The 12,083-nt window shown below is 37.2% G+C and overlaps 1 long non-coding RNA gene across 1 annotated transcript; it reads right to left on the bottom strand.

The window, feature by feature from the left end:
• Window positions 1-324: 324 nt before the first annotated feature.
• LOC136257634 (uncharacterized) lies at window positions 325-10,594 on the bottom strand. The gene is made up of 3 exons (XR_010702088.1): window positions 10,128-10,594; window positions 9,323-9,514; window positions 325-737 (listed from the first exon to the last, which is right to left on the bottom strand). It is a non-coding gene; the product is annotated as an uncharacterized lncRNA (long non-coding RNA).
• Between the last annotated feature and the right edge of the window lie 1,489 nt (window positions 10,595-12,083).

Here is a 12,083-nt window from a genome sequence, read left to right as displayed (position 1 = left end):
GGCCCTCAAATTACTCCAAATTGACTGAGAACACTATTGGCGAGCTCTCTGTGAAGTCCCAGCTCACTACACACCATTATCACAAAGCTGTGGTCATTTAATGGTGCCAATCTCACACTCGTGGCTTTGACAGGGTCAGAAGAAAGCTGCTACAGAAACCAGACTTGTCAGTGCTGAAGGAAGTACAGTGTGAAATATGATAGTGTATTAGACCAGCAATCCATTTCTGGTAAAATCGTAAGTTTGATTTTGTGTGTGTGGAAGCCTGGTTTTGTGAAATCCGGTCACAAATGATGAAGCATTAGATCCAATGAATACATAGAACACATATCCAGGTGTTTGTATATCTCTAGTGACATAACCAGAATCAGGTGGATGATAAAATCCTATAACATCTCCAGATAGAAATTGTATTCTGTTATTACCAGTAAGTTGAATGATAGCTTCTAGGTAGGTTAACTGAGTATTGAGGTGATCTGATTGTATCTGAACTTTATTAACTAAACTATAGTTGAGTTGTGAAGTTGGCGACTGTCTCCATACTTGTATATAAGGAAAATTAGTCCCAGCGTTATCAGGAAATAACTCAGTAGCATTATCTATCCTAACTCTGATGTTGGTTATCCTACCGTTACAAGTAAAGTTGAGACGTGGAACAATTACTGTTCTATCAGCCATGATCTGACTATTGGGAGTTTGCTGAACATTATCAACAATATCTATACAAGTAAGTCCAGCTATTGAATGAAAACCATTACAGTGAATGACCAATTAAAAAGCAAATATCATACTACTAACACAAAGGAGTAGTTGAAAACTCCACGTAATATGCTAGCATTACATTGGTATATATAGCACTCCAGCCTATTTTGCTTTTTATTATGCTCGCATATTTGACACAGACCAAAATCCAGTCAACACAGAAAATATGGATGATTCCCATTCACAAATGTAGGAAAGCTATGCATCATACTACTGCTTGGGCAGTCAGCAAAAAGAAATGGGACACAAAGGAGGACAAAGGTAAGTCCATATAGTGCGTGCATTATGTACAGTGGTATGCCAAAAGGGCATGTCTTTGGACGAAGTGACGTCAAACAGTGAAAAGATCAAGCCTGTAGCTTTAGCCATAATCGAGTTACGCTTGGGCATCAGGCAGTCAGTCAGTAGAAAATTCCATTGAATAAATGTTTTTAAAATTTTGTAACAATCTATTGAAAGAATTTAGGATTGTACTGAAGACACTTTTGGACTTAGTTATATATACTTAACCAATACTGCCAAGGCAAAAGGATGGCATTGTGAAGCTGGTTTTTGGATGATTTTTTTTTGCCCAGAAAGACTCAAACCTCCATGATTGCTAATATTCAGTACTACCATACTGTATGATCAATTTCCCATGCCCCAATATTGAAAAGCAATGTGGCTATATACAGCATTTTATCTTCTTTCAGCTACATTTCTTCCCATAGAACCCTTCTAGTAGACCGGCTAAGCAAAAAAATCATTTCTTTTTGATAAAAGCACCAAACTTGATACAATATTTGTCTGATTCGTACTATTTCATATTAGGTACGGTGCTAAATTACCAATCATATCATGCTCAAGAATCTGACAAATGAAACCAATAGAAAATGTATCGGGGAAGCCACAAAAGCACCCAATAGTAAAATTTTATAAGCTGAAACTTTGCATCTACATAGACAAGCAAGGGATGGTATAGGCATAGCAGGGGATCTAGACACTTACGTAGCTTGGTAGGGCACAGTGTTTAAAAACAGTTTATTTTACCACATTTTGAAAGATTCTACATGTCAATTTGAAAAATATTCATGTTATTTAAGCAAAACTAAGATTTTAAAGCACATGTATGGTTTCCTGAACTAGAAATTTGTGTATAACCTAGTTTAAAAGTTTCCAACATGCCCTAAGGCAATGATTTTGATGTGGCACTGTATCTCAATTGATAATAGTATACCTTATTCAACTAGCACAGAACATGCAGTGCTTTAGTGAATGATTTCATCAACATTTGTTGTTTAGGCGCTCTACTATTCCCCCCATCCCTGGAGGACCATAGGTTTATAAACTGTAATCTGTGATATCATCCTGTTATTGTTATTAATCATGTAGCACAGTACTGCAGTGATGCCTTGTAACACTGATAATGAGAATTATAAAGGTTTGGTTTCCCAACCAAAGAAATTCAATCAAGAATCAGCCTTACTATTCTTTCAAGATAACTTGGTGGTATTGTTTAATCAACCTCAGACATGTGCTCAGAGCAACTCTGCTGACTCGAAATTCTTTCAACAAGTTTCTTTATTTTAACTTTGATTAATTTACCAGGATAAGTTTGTAATTATCCTTAGTCAACACTTTTAATCATGCTAAAGCTGGGATAACAATCTGTTTTTCACATACAGAAACACATTTGGAAAATTTTATTTATTGATTTTATTTTTTTAGCTTTACAGCATGCGTGCAAGTAAAAATCAAAATTGCATGCTGAAGGTATGCCAGCAACAGGTGCTGACATTCAAGGTGAAAAATAAATAAATAAATAAATAAAGCAAACAATTTTAGTTACCGTTAATTACAGAATTATAGTTACAGTTCATTGAAGTTAGCGGAGATAGGCACACTGGAGCAACAATGACATGATGTGAAAAGTGCAGGCTCGATCAGAATTGAAATTATTGGAAAAATGAGTCCATAGGTGTTGGATTAATTGGCGTTTGATAGTGTTAGTTGGTAATGAAGTGTTAATAGCTGGGAGATAGTCGTAAAGTCGTACGATTCTATTGAAATAAAAGTGACGCTGTACCGCTGATGTTGTTCTAGGATGGGTTAGCTTGTGATTTGTCCCTGATCTAGTAGAGTTACTGGTAAAGGTAATATGGTCTCTGATTTCAAAGTTGTCTGATGGTGATTTCAATGATTTTATTAAGAACATAAGGTCATTTATTTCATAGATGTACATTAAGGAGGTTTAGTTGTTCCAGTCTGGATTTATAGGTACAGGTGTAGTCATTTAAAATATACTTAGTTGCTCTTCACTATGCATTTTAGTGATGTTATGTCTTTTATTAATTGCGGTCTCCATTTGTGAGCAGTAGATTAGTTGGGATCTTACTAATGAGATGTACAAGTTTTTCTTGGCTTCCATACAATTGGTTTTAAAAGTTCTCCTGATAAGACCTAAAGTTTTATAAACTTTTCCAGAAATAGATTAATAGTGGGCCGTCCAGTTGAAGTCACATGTGAATATTAGCTCAAGATCTTTGTGGTGTGATAAATGAGGGATGGGATGTCCATTAATGCTATAAATTGAATGGTCTAATGAGTCTTTGGCCCAAAAGCGAAGATGAACGAATTTGGAATAATTAAAAAATAGTTCTGATTTAGTACTCCAGATGAAGACATTGTTGATATCTGTTTGTAATTTCTCAGTGTTGTCAGAAGATCTAATCTTACATAAACACTTGGTGTCATCTGCAAAGATAAAGGGAATTGCGAATTGAATATGTTCAGGTAAATCATTGATGAAAATGACAAACAGTAAGGGTCCAAGGACACTTCCTTGGGGAACTCCTGATAAAACATTACATAGATCTGAAAACGAGTCCCCAACCTTGACGCATTGGTATCGTTGCTTCAGATATGCTTGGAACCACTTCCAAACTGTTCCGGTTATTTCAACAGCCCATAGTTTTTGTAAAAGATGACCGTGAGAAACAGTATCGAATGCTTTTTGAAAATCCATATACACAACATCAGCTTCACATTTAGGCTCTAAAACTTTTTTAGCAAATACGAACAGTTGTTGTAATGTAGATCTTTAGGGAAGAAAACCAAATTGACAGTTAGTGGAGAGTTTCCGCACATGATCAATAATATTGTTGTACACTAATCTTTCCATTACGCTGGAGAGAATACACAACAGTGAAATGGGTCTATAGTTGGACACAGAAGTCTTATCTCCAGATTTATATATGGGGATCACACAGTGGGTGCGCCAGTCCTGGGGTATGGTGCTGTATGATAAACTTGTACGAAAAAGATGGCAAATCACTTGAAGTAATGGTATGGCACAATACTTGAAAATTTTTGGACTGAAGCTGTCAATACCACATGCTTTACTGACATCCAGGGTTGTGAGCAGTTCAAGGACATCAGAATTAGAGAAATGAATGTCTTGTAAAATGGGAGATCTGGGCTGATAATCTGTTTCATTTGTTGGCACGTCATCAGATGTGGAGAATATAAAATAAAAGTAGCGTTGAGCTTTATCCGAGTCTGAGGATGCACAGTCATCATTGTAAGTCATGTTGGCTGGAAAGTTTTCTCGACCCTTGATGCTAGAAATATACTGAAAGATTTTGTTGCTGTTCATGTGGGCATCTTATCTAAGTGCAAGATTGGTCTCATAATCAGCCTTGGCTTCTGTTATCATCTGTTGTAGCTTGTTTTGTAAATTAGTTACTTTGAGTCGTTTCCTGGTAGTAGGGTGTCTTGTAAGTTGTCTTTTGGAGGTACGGAGACACTTAATTTTATGACGAATAGCTGGGTTAAACCATCTGGGTTGATTAGATTCTTTAACAGGTAATTTTGGTACAAACAGATTTAACGCACTGTTAATTGCTGTCTTAAGGAATAGCCAAATAAATTCGGTGTTGCTGGAGTTTAGTGCTAAGACAAAGTCGTATTGGGTGAAGAACTCATTCATGTCATCCCAGGAAGTGTTGTTTTAATCAAAGTTTTGTTTGTAAACCCTTGTAGGTCTGTTGGAGGAATGATCAATAAGGAGAGTTATCATGTAGTGATCTGATGAAAGACCAGATGGTAAAGCTGAGTATGTATAAGTATGATAGAGACTGTTAATATTGGATAAGACTATGTCTAAAGTGTTCCCAGCAGAATGTGTGAAGCCACTGATGTGTTGTACTAAATTATGATTGAATGCAAATTCTGCTAGGTCATCAGCCAAAGAGGAAGAACCACTGTAGATATCCCAGTCAATGCCAGGTAAGTTTAAATCTCCAAGTAGTATTAAATTCTTGGTGCTGTCTAATGAAGTAAGATAGGATATCATTAAAGAATTGTGTTGGTCCGAGGAGTTTGGCGAACGATACAAGAGACAAATAATAAAACTAGAGTCAACCTCAACAGATATTATTTCAAGTTCATTTGGAGAGGGGAGCTGAGTCAAGTTAAATGAGTCTTTAAGAGCAAGCAACACACCACCTCCTCTTCCATCACGATCTCTTCTTATAACAGTGTATCTGGATGGGAATATTTCAATCGTGTAAATGTGATCAGTGAGCCATGTTTCTGTTATTGCAATAATGTCAAAATTATTAGAATAAACAAATGACTGAAAAGCATTGATTTTTTGATTTTTTTTAGGCTACGTGCATTCCAGAGAAGTACATGAAGTTTACCATTGGTAAATTTTAATTGAGTTTTGGGAGAGCTAGAGTCAATAAGTGGGGTAAGTCTAATCAGATTGTCAACGTTATAGTGATTATTAGTGTTTGATATCACCATTAGCAATATTAAGAGAATCATTCATATTATTTACAGGACTGTTACCTACTCCATGGGATAGTCAGGTGTTAGAGTCTTCCATTTCAGTATCGCTAGACTTGGTCTGAGCAGGAACAAAGGAAGAATTAATGACTTGGCTGTGAAGTTTGTTGTGAACAAAGATTTTATTGTATCGGATTCTGATTGCTTTGCGCTCAATTCCACGAGTTTGAATTCCATGAGTTTGAATTAGGGACCATCTTTCTTTGAGTAAAAGAGACTCCACCAATCGTTCATCTTGTGTCATGTCAGGTTTTATACGGATATTCTTTGGGAGCGATCTAGCTTTAGACAATAAAAGAGAAACAAGTACGGGTCAGTTTAACTAGTATTGGTCGTGGTTTGGATGTTGAATCACAGCATTTTCCAAGTCTAAAAAGATCACGTAATGATAATGGACTGATGCTGTTTTCTCCTGCTGTTACAATTTGTGTCACCTTGTCAACATCATGTTTTAGACGTTCAAGTCTAGGGGTACCTTTACCACATTCATTTACACCATAAATAACGACATTGTACTTACGGTCTCCCTGAGCCTGATCTTCTACTTTGTTGACCTTACTAGCGGTGGGTTCTGATTGTGATATATTGTTGGTATCAGTAGTCATTGATGGTTGATTTGTGACAGAAGATTGTAGTGACTTGATGGTTCCAGTCAGAGAAGTGAAGGCAGAGTTTAGTACAATTATGATATTTGAAAGCTTGGATAATTCATTGCTCTGACTTCCTAACATACAATATGAACACAGATAGACGGCATCAGAGTCACCGAGCCAGTCGAAAGTGGGGTGGGTGACCTCTGCGCATTTTCTGTGCAACCAGCCCTGGCAATGACCTTCACAAAACACTGCTTCATCTCCTATACAGTGGTCATCAGCTTCCAGAATCGGTTCTTCGCAAACAAGACAGTCCGCTTCACTGGTTTTACCTCCTTTGGCCTTAATTGTAGGTGGGGATATACCCTGGAACTTTCTCTTAGTTTTATGGCTTGACTGTGACATAGGACTTTGAGATCCAAAATAGTGCCCACCACGTCTCGAGTCTCACTCGGTAGACCTCTGTTAATATCGTCTGCCTCCTCCAACAGCATAAGTAGAGTCAGAAACTATTAGAACAATCATGGTAACTGGTTTTCCCGGGTCTGGTAGGACAAGCCGAGCAGACCCTCGCCAAAATGCTACCAGCTCACGTGATTTTTTTATTTTAAATTTTTTAACAAGTTAATAAGGGTCATTACAATATAGGTAATTGAATTTGCACCTGAAGTACAAATTCAATTGCTACATTAGCCCATACTATAATTAGTAATAAACCAACATGGCTAAAGTGTAGGGAATAAATTTGTACTTCAAGTGATGATCCATCACTTAATTTAATTGTGTTGATTCCAACTACGCAGCTTGTTAAATTGTGACTCTCTCTAGGAAAACCAGTCTTATCGCCTATTCAAACATATCAAGAAATGCTGGTTTCAAGTATTTAGTATATGACAGTGGTTGAAGTTACTTGTACCAAATTTTCACACATTTTCTTACCTTCCAAGCTAAGTTTCCTGCCATTTTAGATAGTTTTTAACTTGAGGTAGGCATGCTCCATTAAGGGCGGTTTGTAAGTGGTGGAGGGCATGGTAAGACGTTGTGTACAAAATGAAATAGGAATGCATACAGAACAAAATTATGGACCATTCAGGTATCAAACCTGGCTGAGTAGCACAGATCTTTATTCAACACCAACCATGGAGCTGTACAGCCACATATGGCCATCCCTAGGTTGACCAGGGCTTTATTAAAGCCTCAGACCATCCATACAACTTGCCACTGTGAAAAGCGGTCATAAAAAGCAGACCACTCAAACTTGGCTGATTTTGACAGCAAAATTTGATAGTTTATCCATGTAGCTTGTGTTTGTGGTGAAAATTGAACCTGCTGTCATGGGTGATAAGACCATGCAGTTTTGCCAGATCCCAGGACCAGTCACATACAACTGTGTCACATGAGATCATGTAAGCTATAGTACTTACTAAAAGAAAATTCACATAACAATTACATTATACTAGTTCAATAAAAAGTATTACTTAAAAATGAAGTAGGGTTCCAGTGATAAAAGTAGTGAAACAAGAAATGATGTCAGCTATGAGGGAAAACCGTTGAACATATGTGGGAAATCTCACATTGACAATTTCACTTAAACATTGAAAAGATGGTGAAAACACGCTAATTTAGGGATTTTCCCACATTGCTACAATGCTAAGTAGGTATTCCCTTTCACAACTGCCACCATTTTCTTGCTTCACTACTTTTTATCACTAGAACTCAACTTTAGTTTTAAATTAATACTTTCTATTTTTCGAGCATATACAGCTACAAAATATACATGTGGTGTGGTAGCATGTTCTGATTGTTAAACAGGTGTGACCCATTGTAATGATTTTATAAGCCCATCTTAGCTGCTGCACACAAGGTAGACATCCATCAGAACTACAAAAGGCACATCCCACTAGAGAGTGAGTTTGTTGCTGTGACATAAAATGGTCGCTATGCACTGCTTCATTTGGCCTCTAGACTTGCAACTGTAGTCAGCCAGGCAGGTGGGCAGACGGGCAGGCCGGCAAGGCAGGAAAGGCAGGCAGGCAGGCAGGCAGGCAGGCAGGCAGGCAGGCAGGCAGGCAGGCAGGCAGGCAGGCAGGCAGGCAGGCAGGCAGGCAGGCAGGCAGGCAGGCAGGCAGGCAGGCAGGCAGGCAGGCAGGCAGGCAGGCAGGCAGGCAGGCAGGCAGGCAGGCAGGCAGGCAGGCAGGCAGACAGGCAGGTTTGATGTTGAATGGAGTAAGACTATCTGTATGATAATTGTTATTTCTATGATGGTTTTAGATGCAGAAGGATTATGTGACTACAGCCTAATGACATCCTCCACTGCCCCAGCTTTCCCCCAAAGTAACAATAATTATATATTAGCAGACTTTTATCACAATAACTTGATCATGCAGTGTATGGGGCTTCATACTATGTTGTTATGGTGGCGTAAGGTGGGAGAGGAAGAGAGGCAATAGGACTGCAGAGCTGAGGTAACGTGTTACATAATATATATTACAATTCATGATTCTAAGTAATATAACGTGTTACTTTTGGAAATGCAGCAATATAACTTTAAGTTACTTTTGGAAACTATAATTTGTTACTAGTAACAAAAAAAGTAATGTTATTACATAACGAGTAGCTAGAAGCAAAAAGTAACGAGTAATTTTACTGCGATGTAATGAGTGATACTACGAGTAACGAACGATGAACAAGTAACGCATTATAAACAGATTTTACTGCCAATTATCCATTCTATTATTAATTAATTAATCACCTTAATCCATTAACCTTTCATCTATGATGGTGCTCAGGTGTTGCATGTACACGTGACTGATGTGCATCATGCGACTGCATGTGGTTTATATGTTAACTTTAACTTAGCTGTCTGAATAAAAAAGTAAATTAGCATGAATATATAATTAGTAACTTAATATTTGTAGTTAATATTATTAAGTGTTATTAACTTAATATGTAATAGTACTCTTTATTCTAAGTAATACGTAACTGTATTATACTGATATAAAACTAATATGTAATATGTAATATATTACTTTCGTGAAGTAACTTCCCCAAATCTGAATAGGAGGCCTCACACATGAGAACCTTGATGGTATTACTCATGCCATAGCTTAAGGTCTAATAAAGATGTGCTAACATACCTCTTCTACACACAACGTGATTACCACTCCAGCTCCCATTACTCTGACAGGTCCTAGTGTCACTACCAGTTAGCTCATAACCAGTGTTACAAGTGAAATTACAAGTGTCTCTCTCATAACCCACTCCAGTACTACCAGAACTACATGTTATCTCTCCATTGAATGGTATTGTGAGGTTATTACACTGAATATCTAAACAAGTGAAACATTTAAATACAGTAGATGGTTAAGGCATTTTAATTAAGGTATTGTGCACAATGGCAGATCCAGGATGGGCATTTGGGGCAAATGCCCCCCTTTTGTGGAGTAGCTATAGCTAGCCTCTAGCTAATACTTTTGATTAATACTAAACTCAAAATCAATTTATAACTCACAAAATATGCACATTTTACTAACATTTGTTATTGCAAATTCACAGCGAATCAGTCAAAACTAACTGTGAAATTGTTACCCAGCGCCTTTGTGTGTACTAAGCGCCTATAAAAATAATTATTGTGTTGCTACTTTAAAAGACATTAATACCCTTTTAAACAGCTTTTAAGACTTTACAACCATCTGTAAAGGCCAAAATGGCAAAGATCAACAGTGAGACACTGCTAAGAGGTGATTATTTGCTGCTTCAAAAATGCAGCAACTAACAAGAGAATCTGGCTCTCCCCAACTACTTACAACTTAGCCTGTTTGTGCCCCTCCCCTTGCCAGCTCCTGAATCCGCCCCTGATGCACATACATATAGATGAATAACTAACATATGATATTGAAGTTACATATAATACTCATCAACTATGACAGTCACCATACTCACCAAGTGTGAACTGGATCAATGGTTGTCATCTATCAGACATGATGCCAGTACTAAGATCAAGTGATGAAGCACTAGATCCCTCAAATACATAGAACACATATCCAAGTGTTTCTATATCTCTAGTGACATAACCAGAATCAGGTGGATTATAAAATCCTATAACATCTCCAGATAGAAATTGTATTCTGTTATTGCCAGTAAGTGGAATGTTAGCTTGGGTTGACTGAGTATTGAGATGCCTTAATTGTATCTGAACTTGATTAACTAAACTATAGTTGAGTTGTGAAGTTGGTGACTGTCTCCATACTTGTATATAAGGAAAATTAGTCCCAGTGTTATCATAATTAGGTATCTCAGTAGCACTATCTATCCTAACCCTGATGTTGGTTATCCTACCATTACAAGTAAAGTTGAGATGTGGAACAATTACTGTTCTATCAGCAAGGATCTGACTATCAGGAGTTTGCTGAACATTATCAACAACATCTATACAAGTCTCTCCAGCTATTGAATGAAAACCATAACAATGAACGACCAATTAACAAGCATACAATATACATGGGTAAAGTCATTAAAATGTGTTAATGATACTCTCTTGATATTTAAAAGAACTTGAAACTCAAAGCAAAAAAAATAGTGCTATGTAAATGCAGAATGGTCTATGTGAATATATATGCGACCACAGTGAAATATGTGTGACCGTAATGATATGTGTTGCATGATCACAGTGTTATAGGTAGTTGGTAGTACTCTGCATGTGTGAAACGCTGATTTACCTGAAGACAAAAGCTCCCAAAAGCAAAGAAGAAATCACTTCAAAGGATCTCTATGGTGTGTCCAATTATTATCTAGGACAAAGTTGGCTGTTTCAACGCTACTTAGTATGTTTTGAATAGGTTTGTGCATGTCCTTGTTTAACTGCCTCTCATTAACTGGCTCGAATTCAAACCGGAAGTTCTTTAAATTAGTTAAAGTATTGCCTTGTTTGAGCTATACCAAAAAATATAGCACTAAAAGAGTGGTCAAATATAGTACCAGCTTCACCTCATGCTATTTGTCCTTTTACATGGTATATTTTTCATACTGTACTCATAGCAATGCTAATACTTATCTATTCATTTTATGCTGTAGTTCTAATCTAATCAAAAACAGCCAAGCTGTAAAAAAAGGTGCGGCCCCCATAAAGGACATGGTGAAAAAAGATGTGAAATCCAAGGTGGCGGCCAAGAAATGGCTGTGATGGTAGGTTAATGGTTACATTTTAATAACAACAATTCAGGTGAATTTGGTGCCAAGACCAAGTGGCACAAAATTCACCTGAATTGTCGTTATTAAAATGTAACCATTAACCTACCATCACAGCCATTTCTTGGCCGCCACCTTGGATTTCACATCTTTTTTCACCATGGCCTTTATGGGGGCCGCACCTTTTTTTACAGCTTGGCTGTTTTTGATTAGATATCACTTCTTTTTGTATTTGTATACTGCAAAGCCGGCCTATGGCTGGCTTTGGGTTTTTTTTAACCCATGTGTTTTTTTCTTTACCACAGGAAGAAGAAAAGAACTTAAAGAAGAATTTTAGTACTTCAATTATTTTTGATTTTATTAGTAATTATACAAATTATATACATATATTTATTACATGCTCATTATTCCCCACAGGATTTTTTTGCAGCTGATTTCTCTACTGGGTGACTTGAAATGTAGCTGAACTATATACAGGATGGTTTCTTTGTAGCTGAACTCTCTGTAACAGGTGATTTGTTTGCAGCTAAACTCTCTACATGGTGGTGTCTTTATAGCCGAACTCTCTACATGATGGTTTCTTTGTAGCTGAACTCTCTATAAGGTGACTTCGTCTAGCTGAACTTTCTACAGGGTGATTTTTTTGTAGCTGAACTCTCTGCAGGGTGATTTGTTTGCAGCTGAACTCTCTACATGATGGTTTCTTTGTAG

Source organism: Dysidea avara, chromosome 6, assembly GCF_963678975.1.
Source record: "Dysidea avara chromosome 6, odDysAvar1.4, whole genome shotgun sequence".
Taxonomy (NCBI): domain Eukaryota; kingdom Metazoa; phylum Porifera; class Demospongiae; order Dictyoceratida; family Dysideidae; genus Dysidea; species Dysidea avara.
The sequence above is the reverse complement of the archived record's forward strand: the minus strand, read 5'-3'. Positions and strand labels throughout refer to the sequence as shown.